This window comes from Crocuta crocuta, unplaced genomic scaffold (assembly GCF_008692635.1).
Source record: "Crocuta crocuta isolate KB4526 unplaced genomic scaffold, BGI_CrCroc_1.0 scaffold188, whole genome shotgun sequence".
Lineage (NCBI taxonomy): Eukaryota > Metazoa > Chordata > Mammalia > Carnivora > Hyaenidae > Crocuta > Crocuta crocuta.
The window spans coordinates 2,417,230-2,437,131 of record NW_027532599.1 but is presented as its reverse complement, the minus strand read 5'-3'; the positions used below and the strand labels follow the sequence as shown (position 1 = coordinate 2,437,131).

General features: G+C 33.9%; 1 protein-coding gene and 1 long non-coding RNA gene across 2 annotated transcripts in view; one reads left to right on the top strand and one right to left on the bottom strand.

The window, feature by feature from the left end:
- Positions 1 to 532, bottom strand: part of LOC144244758 (uncharacterized) — a 16,624-nt gene extending 16,092 nt beyond the window's left edge. The window contains exon 1 of the long non-coding RNA XR_013339053.1: positions 424 to 532. This is a non-coding gene — a long non-coding RNA (uncharacterized LOC144244758). The remainder of the gene's footprint in view (positions 1 to 423) is intronic.
- The window catches only part of GPC5 (glypican 5), a 1,368,124-nt gene that overhangs the window by 1,011,063 nt on the left and 337,159 nt on the right, over positions 1 to 19,902 (top strand). The gene's annotated exons all lie outside the window — the stretch shown is intronic.

The window sequence follows — 19,902 nt, the reverse complement described above, 5'->3', positions numbered from 1 at the left end:
GATTTCATATGCTGTTAAATTCCTCTATATTTAAAATATATAAATTATATAAATATTTCATATTTATATTTATAAAAAATATATAAATGTGTACAATATTCATATTTAAGCTCTGTCAAATAATAATGTTTATTATGTTGAAAGAAAATCTTCATCTTTTCTGCTTGTCAAATTTTACATATAAAAGTTCTTAAAATTGTGACACGTGGATGGCTCAGTCAGTTACACATTCAACTCTTGGTTTTGACTCAGGTCATGATCTCACAGTTAATGAGATCAAGCCCTGTGTGGGACTCAATGGTGACAGCATGGAGCCTGTGTGGGACTCTCTTCTCTTCCTCTCTGTTTCTCCCCCCCTTGCACGCACACTCTCTTTCAAAATAAATAAATTTTTAAAAAGTTCTTAAAAGTAACAATACTTACAATGTTTAGAAGTACTTAGTATGTATAAGACCCATCATGTTTTAAGGAAAATATATACAAACTTTCCTGTGGAAAGAGGTGACCAGTCACAGCTTCCTTTTACACAAAAGTATACAAGGATGCCTGGGTGGCTCAGTCAATTGAGTGTCTGATTTGTGATTTCAGCTCAGGTCGTGATCTCATAATTCATGAGCTAAAGCCTTGGGTCACACTCTCCATTTGTGACAGCATGGAGCCTGCTTGGGTTTCTCTTTCTCTGCCTCTCTCCTGCTCATGTGCTTTCTCTCTCTCTCTCTCTCTTTCTCTCTCTCTCTCAAGATAAATAAACTTAAAATATGTATATACAAAGTATCTTCAGTTTGCTTATCTTTTCCTTTTCTTGTGACATGATCCCTATACCTTATATTATTTTTATGAAATTTCTAGGAACTATTATTTTTTCGTTTTAGTTCTTTGTATATTTTATCTACAGAATCTGTTCTTCAGATTACAAGGTACTGAAAGTGAGGGCAATCACAACATCATAAATGAAATTTAGAAATAAGCATTTACAATAGATAACTGGACTGCTTAGGTATTTACCCATACTTAGGTATGCATTCAGAGAATACAAAAATACTAATTCAAAGGGATGCACACACCCTAGTGTTTATAACACCATTATCTACAATAGCCATATAATGAAAACAGCCCAAAGGTTGACAGTTGATGAATGGATCAGTCACACACACACACACACTCACACTGGAACATTGCTCAGCAATAAAAAGAACAAAATATTGCCATTTGCAATGACATGGATGAAACTAAAGAGTCTAATACTAAGTGAATAAGTCAGAGAAAGACAAATACATGATTTCACTCTTGTGGAATTTAAGAAACAAAACCAATAAACAAAGAGGGAAAAAAAGGAAAACCAAGAAGCAAACTCTTAACTATGGAGAACAAACTAATTAATAGTTGCCATAAGGGAGGAAGAGTGGGGGCATGGATACAATAGGTGATGGGGATTAAGGAGTGCATTTGTTGTCATGAGGACCAACTGTTGTATGGAAGTGTTTAATCACCATATTATACACCTGAAGCTAATATAACACTGTATGTTAACAAACAAATTTAAATAAAAACTTAATAAAATAAAATAAAAATGGGTAATAAAATACATCCAATGAGCAGTGTTATACTAATGCCCACTATTTCTTTCTTACTCTATCTAAACTGTCAATGCTGTCATTTTCAAACTGAAACAAAAAGTAAAACTACCTGGCCAGGTGGTAAAATAAATGAATTTGTTAATTGAAGAGATCTCTCTAAATTATGAGCTTTATTGAGTAAGTCCCATACCACAAAGATACCAGTACTATTCTTGTTTCGTATTCAACATGTCGGGTCCATAAACATAGGGCATAAAACTTGAGTTACTGTATTTGAGCTTATTTCTATGTGGTTTAGTTACTTCTTTTATCATGTTAACAAAGATAGAAAATTTTATTTATTTTTCTGACAGCATAGGTTATATACGATCTTTATTTCTTGAGGAAGCTCTGCTTAAATAAATCCTCTCTGACTGAAATTAATAATTCTCATTCAAGAAAAGCTAATTGGAGTCCACCTCTTCACAAGCTGTTCTCTCTCTGGGTTTGAAGGCAGAGTTCAACTCTGTTCAGAGACCTTGAACCAAAGCCAAATCAATTTAGAGTTTATCTATATTGTTCACTATGCCTCATGCCACTTCCTGGCACTGAAATGACTTGATGTTTGGACCACCATCATGCACTGGTATATATGGATCCTGAAAGATGAAAGAATGTGATCATTGTTCCTTCCTAAAGAACAACACTTAGCTAGAACTTATGGTCCATTGGCAATCAAGGGTAAAATGAAATCTGTATGGAACAAAGTATCTTCCATTTATTTTCAAGAAGTTGGCTTTTTCTCATTTTGGTTTCCTGATTTTAAGTGATAAAATAATCCTTTGCTAAATAAGTTCTTTTGACAAGATCATAGGGGTTGAGGAGGGGCAAGTTTCTTTTACCAGAAGAAATTCTATTTTGTATATGTTTTGGCTTTGAAGGGTTGATATAGTTATTTTTTATAACAAATTATCACAAAAACAATACTGCTATACTAAATGTTCCCCTTGTTCTTTAAGCCAGAAATATTTGTTTTTGAAGGAAGAAATTTTTATTGTTTTGATTTTAAGCAGTTTAAATCTATAAGTTATGATATTTCTTATCTTTACCTATAATTAGTTTCCAGCTATTTTACATATAATTTTATTCCAACAATACAACTATTGTTTAAAAAATAAACATACAAATTTTGACCAGTGTACATTACCAATGCATTCTTAGTAAAAAGTAGAAAGCATTACTATCCAGGTATTCAGTCTGTTACTACTTATTAAACTATTCCAAATGATTGAGTTCTTCAGCCTCAAAGAAATATGTTCTCTCCATTCAGTATATATGTCTCTTATAATACGTCTGCCCTTCTGAAAAGTAGAAATATCTATAAAGTTTATGGCATATACTTTAGTCCAGTCAGAACTGGACTATTAATGTTGCCAAATTATAGCTATACCTGGATGTCAAGATCATCCCCTTTTGTCAGGATCCAGAGGCCAAAAAGTAAAGAAGTATATGTCAAGTAGCATGTCCCAGGGGCAGATGCAATACTGTTTATATGAAACTTGTAGAGTGGGTCGTTAAAAACTTGTTCAGGATCTGTATCTTGATTGGAGTTTTAGTTTACACAGTGTATGCATTTGTCAAAACTCAGTAAACGCACACTTAAGATTTATACATTTCATTTTATGTAAAAACAACTTGCTTCCTGGCACTTAAAATATCAATAAGTATATATCATTATCAGCAGCAGGAGCAGCATAATCATTATCTTGGTAATATTTGTGTCAGGTAAAACATACATGCTCACCCTTGTTTTTCCTTTTGTTTTTGTTTTTTGAGATCAATTAAATACAGTCAGGCGATTAATGTTCTTACATATGTCAGTGTCAGATTTCCCTCCTATCTCCTCTCAGAAAATGATCAAATAGTGCTTTATCTCTAAGTTGAACACAATATGTCCAAAAAATGATACTGACATTGTAGTTCATATTTTTGTTATTAGTATTATATTCATCTTCATGTTCCCAGAATGAGGCATTCAGCAAATAAAGGGAAAAAAAGCTGAATACTGATTCTAGGATTCTTTGCATTCTAAAATGAAAAGGATTTCATTGCATTCTGAATCAGAAGGTTAATGGGTTGAAGTACAAAATACAGCTAAATATATGATAGATTAAGATTTATGTGCCCCTTTCTCACCCAAACTAGGACAATTACCCCAAAACACTGGTAAAAATATAAACAAGACTGGAAAAAAAAATTGAGGGTCTCAAAAACCTTCCTAAGTTCTTAAAAATCAAAATTGGATTAAATAGAAACTTCAAAGAAAAACCAAGACCCTCTTGAAGACAAAGACCCTCTTGAAGAAAGAGAAAGACAAAACTTGAGGTGCTTAGCCACCAAGATATTTTTCCAAAGTCATTTACTTTGTGAAGAGAGAGCTGCCATATTCACTCACACAAAGGAACACAACCTCAACTAAGTAGCTCTGAAAACTAAGACAAAGGCTTAGTGTGAAGACATGAAGAAAGCAATCTGTTTTGATTTTGATTTAGATTTGGCATGGCAGAGCATGAAAATTTCTTCACTGGAGTGAAACATAAGGGATCTTGAGATGAAGTCTAGATGTTAAACTCATTTGGTGTTGAGAAACAGTAGGAGGTAGGAGGTGTAAGAATATATACTGCCTGTGCAAGAATAATGTGAGAAGAACAAACAAAAAAATGAAACTGGGAAATCCTCCGTGGGAATACAAAATTAATCAAAATGTAGATCAGTTGGTGAGAGAAGGTCAAGTAAATGTCTCGAGACTTTCCTTGAAGGACAAACTAAAAATAATTTAGGTGTTCCTAAAGTTTAAAATTTTCTAACTAGTATTATAAGATTATTACTATGCATTACTTTAAAGCATTAAATGATTAAGGCTTTCTCAGAGATTTTTCTATGCTAATGCACATAAAGAATCTCCAAAAGGTGAAACACTACACAGTGTTTCCCAAAACTCTTTAACTAGGATCTTTATTTTAAGAATTTGAGTGGCTAGTATTTCACAAAACTCTCTTAAAAATCTAAGTTAGCTTGAAATTTAAAGGTAGAGATTAATACCCATCAATAATTTTCATTTCATCACATCCACATTGAGATGGAAGCACTTAATGCTATGAAATCAAGAAAAATAGGATATAGTCCTTGCCCTTACAAACATGTGTGGCCTCAGAGAGATGTCACCAAAGATTGATAGGAGAAAAAAAATAAAGAAGATGAAAGACAACATACCTTTCTATCTCTACTCAGCAACCTTTATGTGTACTTCAAAGTCTTCTTTTTATTTCCCAAGATTCTGACTTGGAATTTTTTTCTTCTTACTCTCTTCATTCTCCATGGCTGAGCTAGTCTTCCCCTACAGCTTCATTTATGAACATGTTTTAATTGGATGGTGTTGCTGTTTCAGGTCCATAATACTCTCCTGATCTCCAGACTATATATTTATAGATCTACTAGTCACCTCATCCCAAACACCCTATGTAAACTCAAACACTGTGTAACTGAACTTGCCACTTTATTCCTACCATTTGTTTCTGCATGTTTAATGTTTGATATAATTGCAGTTTTCAAAGAACCTGTCTGCTAAGACAGAAACCCGTTAGGTATCATTGACTTTGATCTCTGGCCCATCATAGCCGGTATGATCTCTAGCCCATTACAAACCTGTCAGGTTTTCCTTGTTCTCAACAGGAATGCCTGCTCTGACACTTGTGTCACTGTTGTATTAGCTCAGCCCTCATCATTTTTCACTTAGATGACTGTATCAATCACCCAACATTTTATTTTAATTTGCTATTGTAATAGCAGAATCTTTTTGTTTGAGGTGACTGCTTGGAAGCAGCCCTTTTGATATATAGACATATGACACAAATAAATAAATAAATAAAATTGTGGCTTTTGATAAAATTTCATAGTAGTGTCCCCAAATATGTCCATTCTTAAGCCATACCTAACTTGTGAGTTTGGAAACATATGGGACTATCAAAGACAGATATGGGAAAAGAATGCAGGTTAAAGGAACAGATGAGGAACCATCTGGCAGATAACTCACACATTCAAACCAGAGCATCCATTAATCTTCCTAAGGAAAATTGCTGTTACTCAACAATTTTCTAGGATCTTGAATGATCTGCCTTTCAAATATTATGATCTCTTCAACTCGATAAAAATGTGGAGGATGGAACACCTGGGTGGGTCGGTCGGTTAAGCCTTGGACTTTTTATTTTGGCTCAGGTCATGATCTCAGGGTTCCTAAGATCCAGATCCACATAGGGTTCTCTGCTAACAGTGTGGAACCTACTTGGGATTCTCTCTCTCACTCTGTCCCCCTCCTGCTTATGCACATGTGCGCTCGCTCGCTCTCTTTTTAAATAAATAAACATTTTTAAAGAATCATTAAAAAATGTGGAGGACTCTATTTAGGTCACAGTATGAGTCCTGCTCTCCTCTCTGGACTTCACAGGAATTCTCAATTAAAATTTAAAAATTCTCCCCTACCTACAACCTTCATACATTACAGTTAATGAAGTCACACTTTTATACAAATGGCATTTGGAAACATGGCTGATTTCTTCTCAGAGGCAAATTCACCTCTAACCAAAAATTTAAAAATCTTTTTGTAGTTCTTATTCTAATTATAACAGATAATTTATATATTTATGCCTACATATCCAACCAATATAGAATACAAAGATAAAATTTTCCTCTAATCATGGTTTAATTACTGGCAGAGAAAGAGGACACATTATGCGCACATTATATGATAATGAAAAATAGTAGATACACATTTTAACACAGGTTCATTTAAACTGCCATGTCACGGATGTTTTGAAAGATACCTATGAGTCAAATGCCCTACTGTGAATTCTACCTCTATCTCCATATAAATGAAATATTTAAGCATAGTGGTTCTTTATTATTGTAACACTGATGCATGCTGATTCTAGATAACATTTGAAATATAGAAAAGCTGATGGTGAAAATTACACCAGTAAGCCAACCACACCCTACTTTTAATTTTAATCCATTTGTTTTCATTATTTTTTCCTGCATATATAAATTTAAGCAGGAGCTTGAGAAAGAACAGGATAATCCAACATAAATAAAAGTTATGAAATAATTAGAAGATAAAACCTAACAAAATGGAAATTTACCTAGGTAGACTTGGACAAAAGAAGTTTACTGTAAAAGGTTAGAAAAGGAAATCTTTTTCAAATAGAAAGAAAGGTAGAAAGGAGGCAGTATTGATGTTAGGAAGAAAATACAAGACCCAACTACAGGTAAACGAAATATATCAAATAGGTAATTTTTTATACAAATAAATTTGAAACTTTGATAAGGAAAAGACATTTGTATGGATGAGTCTGTTAAATCTACAAGAAATGGTACTTTTTAAAAACAACCTTATTGAGATGTACTTACATAACATAAAGTTCACCTTTGACATGTAAAACGCCATGATTCTTATATTTACACAATTGTGCAACTATCTCCAGAATCTAACTTTAGAACATTTCATCCTCCTTAAAAGAAATCTTGTACCCATTAGCAGTAACCCCCATTACCAATTTTTTTTATTTTAAACAGTGACAGAATATAGGAAAAAAGGCAAAGTTGCCAAAAATATTATGAGGCTACAAAACTAGCAAAAGAAACCCAAACAAGGAGTTGTGCAAACATTCTCTATCTGTATCTATTTTTCTAATCTGTTTCTCTCAACCAGACTCTCACTCATGAGCATATGTGTAAAATACAAGAAAAATACTATCAAACCATAATCAGCAGTTTGTTGAAATAGTAAAATATCCTCATTAGGTACAATAAACTCCAGAAAAGCTGACAATGATTAACTTTAGAATTATTTTTTAAAAACTCATTTAAGCATATTAAAAATAATAATCAAATGATCATCTTGAAATATGTCAAGGTACATAAAAAAAGTCAAATATCTATTTCTTATTTTATATGAGATTTTAGCAAATTTTAGAATAAAAAGTAATGATCTTATGTACAGTAGAAGCCTACTTAAGAAATGTTCAATAAAGTCCGAAATGAGAAGATTTGCCAGTACTATTGAGAATAGTCTCTGCTTACGCACATATATANNNGTTTACACACATATAATTAGATAATATATTACAATTATATGAATATGTAATATAAAATAAAAGTGAATATATATAATTTTAATTAAAATTAATATAAAAATAAAGGCACATGAAAACATATTTTTGTAATAAAAATACACATGGGTGGAGTAAGCCATGAATATAAAATGTGAATATTTATGAATTCATATATTAACACAATATATGAATTATACATAGTCTGTATATTAACAATACATCTGCCACTTTCATTGCATCCTTGACCTTAGTGAAAGCTGTCAGAATAATACATGACATTAGAGTTAAGAGTAAGAAGAGTATTAAGTCTGTAATATCATGAAGTATAGGAGATATATTTTATGTACAAGTGTTTCCTACAATGGAAAACATAGAGATTAATATATGACTTTGGTCTGTGGCTACATGATTATTTTCAGTAATCTTATTTCATTCAAGAATAGATCTATATTTCCCCTTATTTTCTATACATTGTATATTTGGAATTCATGGTAATCTACAGGACTATAAGGAACATGATTGGGTTTTATTTTGTTTTTGTTTTTGTTTTGAAATCATGGTAATATATCTCCCTCACTTTTTATAATCTAGGAAGGCTGTAATAAATCTACCTTCACACCATCATTCTGTGTAATAGTATGTATATCAGTTTGACAATTTGGTAGGCAAAAATTGTATTTAGCTTTCATTTTTATTTGAAATGAAAGTAAATGTTGAGAAATATTTTATTAACAATTTATACATTTTAACAGTATGGACATTTAAAGGTAATTTTATACTAGACTACTGATGTTTTCTTGTTAATTTGCAATTTTTTTTAATTTTAGTGATTTTAGAAAAAGACATTGATGAAATACTTACTGATATCCAATATGTGACAGGCAGTAGGTAGAGATCAGAGAGATGTAGTTTGTGATCCTCAAGAAACTTACAGAATGGTAGGGAACACAGATCTAAACATATCCAGTATCAATATTAATGTGAGAAATGCTATGAACAGCAAGCAAATGCTACTAGGGAGCAAAGAGAAGCAGCCAACCAGACATACAGATATAGAAAGCTATATAGATAGCTACATAGATATAGATACAGATATGTCATCAATATATTTGATTGATATATATCAATGATATTTATCTATACCTATAGATGTAGATAGAGATAGATAATATGTATCTAGAGATAGATACAGCTATAGATGGTATAGATAGATATAGAAATAGATATATTTTAAATGCAATCATCTATATGTTTTTTCTTCCTTTTAAAATTAAATTCTTAGAAAATCACTGCCCTTATAGAAAGTAATTAAATGTGAACCTATATTTTATTCTAGATCCTGATGTTTTCTTAAAATTGTGTTAATAATGTTCAGTTGTATTGCAGAATGGTATGAAATGCCTCCTGTGCAGTATTTAGTCTTGAATATGCTGAGATGATAATGTAGTCTGGTTTAGAAGTGATATATTCAAGTATTCTATGAACAGTAGTGGAAGAGTGTCTCATTGTCATCTCAGAAACAATATGGAACAATGAGGAGAGAAGAAAAGGAGAGACATGGGGATGATGTTTTTAACCTCTAAAACAATTGTCAAAGACAGAGTAAAGGATGGCTACTCTAGATACATGTGTGTGGGTTTTTTTGGAACAATAGTTGGATCTCTGAATAAGAAAGGAGATAACACAAGAAGAATATAGTGCTTTCCTATTCTATTTTGATGGCTTGAGTTGGCATTTTTTTGTCACAGGTATTATGGATATGTCACCAAGCACTTCTCTCAATCCAGCTGCATAAGTCATATGGGTAGAATTTTTTTTGCAGATTCTGACAAATAGATTTTCTGTCTTAGCATGTCATTGTTGTTCAGGTTTGAATTCTTTTTTTAAAAAAATCTATGTATTTTTGCAATCTTATTGTCGTAAAATAAAATGTAACACATTTGTATGGCAGAGAAAGTAATCTTACAGACCCTGACACATTTTTAAACCCATTTCTGAACTATTTCATCAATTACAATCCATACTGAAATCCAGGTAATTATGTTCACTCGCCAAAAATTCCACGTTTTCTGTGTTCTTCAATTAGCTGTACATTCATTGAGCACCTACTATAGGTTAGAGGCAGGTATCCTGTAAGATGCTGGTGATAAACAGATAAATAAGTCACAGTCCTTGAATGACTAACTTCCTCTAATGATTTTAAGTCATTTCAGGAATCATTTCTCTGGCAAACCTGCACAAAGTTACCCAAAACTCAGCACCTCAGGCTTACCTAGGTGATAGCATTTATCTCATGGTATTGTAATGGCGTGTATGCTCTCAGGGAGCTGGGGCTAAATGTTTATCTCCATATCTCCAGAGTCTGGCACAGTACTTGGGACCTCAGAGAATATCCCTTGATATTTAAGCAGTGGGAGAACAAAGGAAGACTGTCTCTGAGGAATAAAATTACAGTTTCTATCCAGATAAGATTGAAAATGATAGGTATAAGAGTTTGGAATTCAAGAGAGTAAAAATATGGGATCCAGGTTGCTAAAGGAAGGCTTATTTTCATCAATAAAAGTAGGTAATGGAAAATCAAGATAGGCTAACAAAAGCAATGGAAATATTAGATAAATGATATCTATTACTTAGAGATTGGTGTCATCATGATGTGGAGTAGGTCAAGTACATAGAACTTGAATAAACCTGGTGAGGATAATTCTTTCAGTTAATAAAAATTCTACTTCTATAGCTTTTTGTTTTATACCTTTTATACCTAGACTTTAAATTCATTAAGTAAATTACAGTGATTGCCTCTGTGCTCTTCATTTTATATAATTAATGCACTTTATAATACAAAAATTAAAAGAAGCACAGTAGATATTATATTAGTTATTGTCCAACTTTTTCCAAAAAGCTACTCCAAAATGCACATAATGCACTCCAAATTTGCATGAGATATAAACTAATATCAAGCTTGGTATTTGTTCCTAGCCATTATCATAATCAAAATAGTTAAATGATTAATTACTAATGGACATAATGCAGTTTTCTCAACTAGGGCTATGTTTGTTATTTATGCACCTTTTAAAAAACTCAGTTTCATGAAAACCAGATGAAATCAGAATATTATTGGAACAAGCCAGGAATGTATATAGTTTTGAGCGCTACAGGTGATTCTGCTGTAAACTTCTTAAGATTGCAGATAGAAGGGATAAAAGAAAGAAAACTCTATTGCTAACACTTTGAACACAGTCTAGGACAATATTATTTAGCACATATAGTAATAGAGGAAAAGGCCAAACAAATGTCTGAATAAAAATATGTTTTCACCACATGCAAGCAGTAGTGTCCCGAAAATCCCTGGTAGGTCAGGACTCAGTGTGATCCCGGTGCTATGAAGTCAGAATGGTGGAGTCCCCATCTGACATGGCTGATTTCTAGAAAGTGTTTTTCATGCATGATCAGCAGGGAGCAAACATCAAAGGACATATTTGTAGTAATGGTGTTCCAGTCCATTGGACATTCTATTTTAAGACTATGGACCTCCTCTTTCAACTCCTGTTCCGTTTTGAAGAGCTCAGGGTCCACACTTGGTACCTTTCTTATTTGCCCTCAGAACCATGTGGGCACACTTCTCCACCACTGTGCCTTCAAAGAAAGTGCAGATTCCTTAGATTTAATAGATAGGAGCAGAATGCAGTGCTGTTAGAGGTAGGCTGAAAATAGATGTGTTAGCAGCACTCTGTCGGTCTGGACGGGAACACCGCCATCCCTCACAACCTCTCTGGCACCCTGTGCAGGCACCAGGAGTCCAGCATTCACTTCCAAACGCAAGCGGAGTCCTCAAATTGCTTTTCTACTCTCTTTTCCTCCCAACTATCAGTTTCTAGCAGACATTCTGAACATTTTGATTTTTTCCCCAGAATAGTTACCTTAAATGCATAAAATAAGTAGAATTATAAAATAAAGCAATTATGTTAAATATTACCATAAAAATATAAACAAATTATTATATAGCCTATGCTCATGTTTTAACACATTAAGCAACAAAATCTGTTAGTCTAGGAGCTACTTTGATTACAAAAGAATGATATGTGTGTATGATATTTTAAGACCTCTATAACGAGCTTGATATGAAAATATTTGATTTCTAGTAGTAACAAAGTGACAAGTCCTGATACTACAATTGTGGTTTTTGGTCTACAGGGATGGTTGAGGGAAATAATGTCAGTTGAAGTTTAGTGAGAATAAAAGTATATTTTGTTCCCTTTCAGATTCATGTCCCCCCGTCTCCAATTCTATCCAGAGGCCCTAACAGGATGCCAAATTGGGAAGCATTGCCTCTTGATTTTTGCCTTTGTCACTACTGCAAATCAATATGGCCTCTGCCCCTCATTTCCTAGTCCCACCATTTCCAACAGCAAAGGGGCCAGAAAAGACTTGGGGTAGGCAGCAGCAGAAATGGTTAGGGTTTAAGATTGGCTGTCATGATGATGTGGGTGGTGAAGTAGTGGGGAAAGGGGATGTGTAAATGGCACAGGCCTGGAAACTAACTGGCTTGTATCACTAGTACTGGAGTACTAGTACTCTCACCACTCAGAGAGTCTGTACCAGCCAGAAGGAAAGAGAATCCTATTAGGCAGCCTTCATTTTATTCAAGAAATTTTTCTGTCTCAGATTCAGGGAATAAACTGAACTGCCTTTTTAAAATTTATTTTTAAATTAAAATTTTATTTTTATTTATTTTTGAGAGAGAGAAAGAAAGAGAAAAAGACAGCATGAACAGGGGAGGAGGAGAGAGAGAGGGAGACACAGAAACCAAAGTAGGCTCCAGTCTCTGAACTGTCAGCACAGAGCCCAATGAGGGCTCAAACCCACAAACTCTGAGATCGTGATCTGAGCCGAAGTTGGACGCTTAATCAACTGAACCACCCAGGCGCCCCGGGAAATGCCATCTTTAACAAGGACAGAGGATAGATGTGACCACCTTATAGTGAGCAGTTGAAAGGAAAAGGCTAGCCCTCCTCAGTTACAAATGTTAGAAAGTAGAAAACAAGCTATATATAGACCCTATGCTGACAGCCATGTCCTAAAGAATGCAGTATCAACGTATGATTCCAAATTCCTTAAGTACATTTCAAATAAAGCACAGTCTAATTTATACAGTTAAATCCTTTGTAATTCAGTCATAATATTGGAAAAAGTGTTGCTTTGAAGACATGACCTTGGCTAGCTATCCATGGTACTAGCCATAACAACATCCTTGTGTGGTGAAATAGCAGCTATATATACCATCTAATATGCCTACTTAAAGCAATGACATCTTTCAACAAATTATGTAGCACTTACATATAATTGTTATATTAATTGCCAGGATATGTATATATGAAGAACAACTAACAGGAATTTGAACCAGACATTTTGTTAATTTAAGTCAATAAAGGCAACATATATGATGGTTGAGCATATGGTCTCAGAATCCCGGCTCTGCCATTTACCAAATGGGTGAACTTGAACTAGCCATCTAAATACTCAGTGCCTCACTTTCTTTACATGGCAAATGAGAATGATCCCAGAAGAACCTACCTCATTCAGAGAGATGTGAATGAGTTAATCTGTGTGATGCAATGAGCACAGCATTTGGCACATAGTTAGTACTTTGCAAACGACAGTTATCAGTGTCTTTCCATGCTCCAGAATCATAAATAAAGTCCCTGAGATTTCTTTAAGATGTGTAATAGTGCAGTATAATAACTAATTCCAACTAACCTCTTCTTCTCTCCTTGTAACTATTTTATTAGAGTTCTTTTTACATTAGAAATGCTGCCTTACATTCTTTCATTATGAGAACAGGTTTATAAGGAAAGAGAAGGTCTGGACTTCCTATGTCAGGAGGGCAGCTGTGTTTATGTTACTGAATCAGTCTCCACCAAGCATGATCTTCACAGGAGATGAACTGGGGATGATTAGGAAGGAAGGAAGCATTCCCTGGATGAATGAAATTATCCCAGCTGGCCACAGTGACCAACTCCTTAGACTTCCCTTCTCTTTCCTAATTGCTGATTCTTCTTATGACTCTACACTATTGATCTTATGGACCCACTTGATTTAGTTTCTGATGTGCTGCCATGTTTAAAAAGCATTATTAACCTCTAATAGGAATAAAGAAAGAAATGTAATTTTTCAGTCATGCCTTCAAAGAACATTTAAACTAAGATCCAAATGCTAACAGACAAATACTTATTAAGATTCCTTCTCATCTCCTCACCAACTCTCCAGCTGTCAGCAACTCCCCAAATTCCCCCTCCAAAAAACCCTCTCTTTTTCCATTCACTCCTGCAAACTCTTCCCCCAACATACTCCTTTCTTTCATGTGGCACTCCTCCAGTATGTCAGAATTTAGGTGGGAAGTTAGTGTTGTGTTTTCACTATGTTCTCCATGAGCGTTCATTTGTGTGCTTGTTCATATCACGTACACACCCTCCAGTTCATCCATCTCTAGTTCCGAAGGGTGAGGTGGAAGCCCTAGGCACTCCGGTGGCAAGGAATCCTCTTTTCCATCACTTTCTGTGCACAGTAGGAGATAGATTTGTGGTTTCTATATGCTTCTTCAAAGTCTGAAATTTCTAGTTGTGCTTTGGTCTCCTCAGACAGAAAGAAGAGACCCCCATGTGGGCTCCTCTTCTGTTTTGCTTTGTTATCTCTTCAATATGAGAAAATAGTCTTTGCTCTGTCACAGGTACAGACGCTAGATTCAAATCCAAGACAGTTGGACATTTTCAGATAAGTCTCCTCAGGTTATATAAAAGTGATTGGAGTAATCAGAAACACTAATAGCCTTTGTTTGACTTTGCTTTTTACATCTTCTAAAAGTAGCACTGTACTTAAAAATCATAATACTTACCCCATGAGAGATTGCTTAAACAGTAGTCTCAGAACTGCTGCAGTGTGAACACATAAAAATGTGGCTGAATGGTACAGCGTTAGATTATTTATCCAGCATGGTAGAAGGATACAAGTGATATGTCAAAATTTGAGACCGTTTCCTGATGGCCTATTCAAAACTATTGGTGTACAGCAGGAAAAAGTAAAAGCTCTTTACATACCAGATGCCCCCACCCCGTTTTGTTGATGGGCAAATACAAATCAATGTCACTTTTTATAGCATTCTTAAACTCTTAAAGTCTTGCCACACAGCTGACAACAGTAGCATGAGGTTTGAGCGGTCTACTTTCTGTTTCCATAGTTCATCTACAGAACTCAGCATTTTAAAATTAAAACTTCCATGGGACACCTGGATGGCTCACTCAGTTAAGTGTCTGTCTTCAGCTCAGGCCATGACCTCATGGTTTGTGAGTTTGAGCCCCACATCAGGCTCTGTGCTGACAGTGAGAGCCTGCTTGGGATTCTCTCTCTCCCTCTCTCTCTGCTCCTCTCCTATGTGCACGCTCTCTCTCTCTCAAAATAAATAAATAAACGTAAAAAAATCTTCTGTGTAAACTTCTCATATAAAATAACAAAAAGGATCTTATTACAGTGTGCATTATTTACAAAACACTCTCCCCCCAATAAAGGCTTTTTTAGTTTTACTTTTTCTAGGATTTTTATCTAATGATATTTAAAATAAAAGTAATAGGTGGATACATATTTAAAAAACTAGCAAATACCAATTTCTTTTATTTGAGTTTGTCACATTTACTTAAATGAAGTTTTATGCTTAAATTTAACTTGTATGAAATAATTTTATGTTGAAAAAAGCCTTGATTAATGCATTGCCCCTTTGACATGTACAAAGAAAGCGTGAATATATACTTTAGAAAGACTAACCACTCTCTGTAAAATCCAGTGCTTAATAATAGATTAGACTGAGTTAACTAATATAGCAAAGTGAATATTTATCTAAAGATAAATTAAGATACAGGATAATCATATTTTAGGTCTTTTTTAAATTCAAAACTTATAATTCTATCTAATATGGTAAATAGTATTAAGGCCTTATAATAATAATGATGGTATCGACTTCTCTGGTTATTGATTATGATAATGGAAATAAGTCTTTCTCTGACAATGCCATTTTATTTTAGATTTATTTAATTGGTATTATCATGGTCTTATTATTCTCAACATTTTCATCCATTACTGTAACATATCTCATTTGGGTCTAGAAATTTATCTATGGGAAGAGAAATTTTAGATGGTCTTTTTAATTATGTATTAATTATCCATCAATTTTCCATTACACCTGACTACTATACATTTTAGCATTAAAAATGAAAATAAGAGGGAGTTGAGATCCACTCAAACTATAGAAGAGTTTTGCATTTTCCTTATGTTACCATAAACATTAAGGAAGAAATAATTCTCTCCAGATATTTTTAATAAAAATATTTATCATATAAAATATGCTTAAACATATGAAAAAAAAAAAAGATGCCCTCCAGATGCTAGTGTTCAAACAGTCACACAGGAGATCATCTTTCTATTTTCTGCAGGTAAATGAAAATCCAAAGCAGCTTATCCTTCCCATGTGGCCATCACTAGAAGAAGAGTGTATCTTAGTCATCAGTATCCTAGATAATGAAATTATACAATTAGAGCCTTTTATTACTTTCTTTACTCACTAGCCTAGTGAAATTTCAGATATTAAATAGATTTGTCTTTGTGCTTTTGTTTGTTTTAATGCACTGTGTCCAACACTATTATGGTGAGGCTAATTTACTTCCAATCAAATTGGTTTAAATCCAAATTAAGGTTTTTGTTCCCTCATCCTAATCAGAAATTTTTAGGAGACAATCAGATAAAATTGACATCAGGCATGTCAAGGGGGAGATTTGTATTAAATATTCACTTATAAAAGGTAGGACACTCTGATAGTATTCTTACATTCACATTTAAGCAAGAAAAAGGATATTTCACAAGGCAGGAATGTACTTATTTATTTTTTATGATTCATAAAACATTGTGGAATCTATAAATACCTTTTGAATATTCACAAATTAACTAGGTTTTTGCCTACAACATTAAGTTTTATGGACAAAAACTTAAGGGAAAATAGATTTTGAAGAAAATCAACACAGTTCTATATAAAGTTTCTAAAACAGTTTACATGTAATTCCAGACAAGGAAAGGAAATCTAATATTTATTTAAAGACAACTATGTGCCAGGCATTTTCATACATATTTGCTTATTGGGGCTCTTGAAGATTAGTATTTTAAATTCCATTTTTAAAATAATTTCCAAATCCCATTTGGAAAATAAAATTTCCAAAATAGATAAGAACTTTGTCCACGGTCATACAAATAGAAGTAGCCAAGCTAATTTAAGGCCATAGTTTTTCCTCTGGATGATATTATCAGATACAGGGGTGCCTGGGTGGCTTAGTCGTTTGAGTGTCCGACTTCAGCTCAGGTCTTGACCTGTGGTCTGTGAATTTGAGCCAGCGTCAGGCTCAGTGCTGACAGCTCAGAGCCCAGAGCCTCCCCCAGATTGTGTCCTACTCCTCTCTCACTCTGTTTCTCCCCGACTTGCACTCTTGCTCTCTCTCTCTCTTAATAAATAATAAAAACATTTAAATTTTGTAAATGATTTTATAAGATACATATAGTTGTTTTTAGTGCTGTGGTTAGTGAACCAACCTTTTCTGGGCCTTGTGATTGCATCAGTCAATAAAGGTAAGGGTTAATAACTTTCTGTGAAGTCTTCCTGTCTCACAAACTAAGAGCTGTAAAAAGTCCTCAGAAAATGTATTTTCAATTAAATATGTAGAAATGCACATTTTCCAAACTTTTGATTAAACCAAGTTTCTTTTCTTTTTTTTCCCCCCTCCCTCAGAATGAGTCTGCTAATTGGAGTTTCACTTCATCTTTCTTACATAAACAACATAAAACATTCTTAAGTTTTTAAATTTTTTTAAAAGATTGCTTTAATGCAATCTGAGTGCAGATTTTAACCCTTCTAGTTAGAGCTGTTTCTACATGCCTACTTCCCTACTTTGACATAAGCTTTTTAATGACTGAAGTTTAATAGACTTTCCATAGTATTCAGTATATTTTATTTGTAATAAGTAAAATGCATTTCTATTAACAATCACTTAGTAGCTTAGTTAAATTATATAATTATAGTAACAAATGCAAGCTGGTGAGGGAATCCCTAAACCCAACTAACAGGAGTGGTCTTGCTTGAGTGTGGGACATGTCATCACTTAATCTAGTTTAACTGTTCAGTAGAGGCTGTGGGAAAGGTTTACTCCACCTCAGACAACAAAAGTTCCCATTTGTTATAGAAACACTACTCTTCCAGGCAGAATTTAGTAACAGTTGAGCAGGAAGATGATCCCATGTTCAGAATCAGTGAGTAGTTATGCACTTAGAAATCAGCATCCATTTTCTCAGGAGTTAAAATGTTTAGATGCATAGATAATGTAATTTAAAAGAGTGTTACTTCTAATTTCTCAAATCCCCTTCTGATTTCTTTGGAGCCAGAAAATCAAGGATACAGACTACGAGACTGAATAGAAGAATATTAAAAATAAGCTGGTGCTGCCAATTGATTGCATCATGACCCATGGGTTTTAAGCAACCTAAGAGAGTTAGAAGTTTCAAAACTATTGATCATGGCCCTTGGAAAGACTAATGCATTTTAAAGTCAGTCTGGCACCATTAGCAAACAAATGGAAGTGTACTCAAAAACATTTTAACTTGTCCTTGATTTTCATGATGATCTGGCTACAGTTTGGTCTTCTGTGGTAACAGAGTACATAAACATCCATAAATGTCCCAATGTATGCAACTTGTAAGACCTACAAAGTGAAATTTATTCTTCAGTTGTGTTGATGCACAGAAAAGTGCATCAGAAAAGCCAAATTACAAAAATGAAATCTCATGATAGGAAAAACATAAATATCAAAGAAATTACCATGTTTGTCAAATTTATTCTCCTAAATTCAGACTTTATTTGTAAATTAACATCTTTTGCTTTTTAGCTATCATTTAAATCATTGTGGTATACTCTAGCTTGCCCAGGAGACTATATTATGTAACATATTTGATGACACATTGAAATTCCCCATGACTGATCTTTAAGATCTACTGTATTAGCAGAAATTTGGGGAAGTTTTGATAACATCTGAAAGACAACTGTCATAGAAGTTTATAAAATTTTGAAACTTAGCTGCTTTTTATTTGAAAGGATAAGGAGGTCTTTGCCCACATCACATACTCACACATAATGGACACTGTCATTGCCTTAACAGCTATGTGAAAATCAATCCTTTTAATCTTGTTACCAGTGCTAAAAATTTCCCTCGGCCAAAATTTCCTCCAGATTTGATGATATTTAAAAGTTTTTTGCATTATCTGCTTCAACCCTTGGACAGAAAACCTATCATCTTTAGACTAATCTTCAGCATTTTTAGGTGAATGAAATTTATCTGTATCACATAATCAATACTGTAATTACCCAGGTAGATGTAAAATTTCATAAGCTGGTTATGGTTGCTGGCTGTGGTAGACATAATGATGATCTCTCCCTAAAGATGTCCATGCCCTAATTCTAGAAACTGTGACTGTGTTAGGTTCGTGACTAAAAGGATAATGGTTGCAGATGGAGTTAATCCCATGAATCAATTGATGTTAAAATGGGGTGATGATTCTGGATTAACTTGGTGGGCTCAGTATTACCACAGGGTCATTAGTAGTTTTATGGAGGAATAAGAGTCAGTACCCAGTGATATCATGACATATCCAGTTGCTGGAGGAAGGGGTCTAGATGCCATCTAAGGGATAGAAAAGCAAGGAAATGAATTTTACCCTAGCTCCTGCAGAAGCAACACATCACTGTTGATGTCTTGATTTTAGTCCAGTAGGGCCTGAGTTGGAATTGTGACTTACAGAACTGTAAATTATTAGCTATTGTTTTAAGTCACTAAGATTTTGGTGGTTTGTTATGGGCAGCAATGTAAAGCTAATGCCCTAGCTTCTTGTCATTTCAGAATGCAGCCCAACGAATATTTTCCCAGCCATATTGAGATCCAACTAATTTAAATAAATGATAATTAAAAAAAAAACCCAGAAGTTGAAAAACAAATATTCAAGTTACCTCTACTGTTTCTTACCAATGTGAATAATGCATTGTATATATCTGTTACAATTAAAATTAGAGAAAAGTAACCAATTAGTTATAGTAATTTTACTTG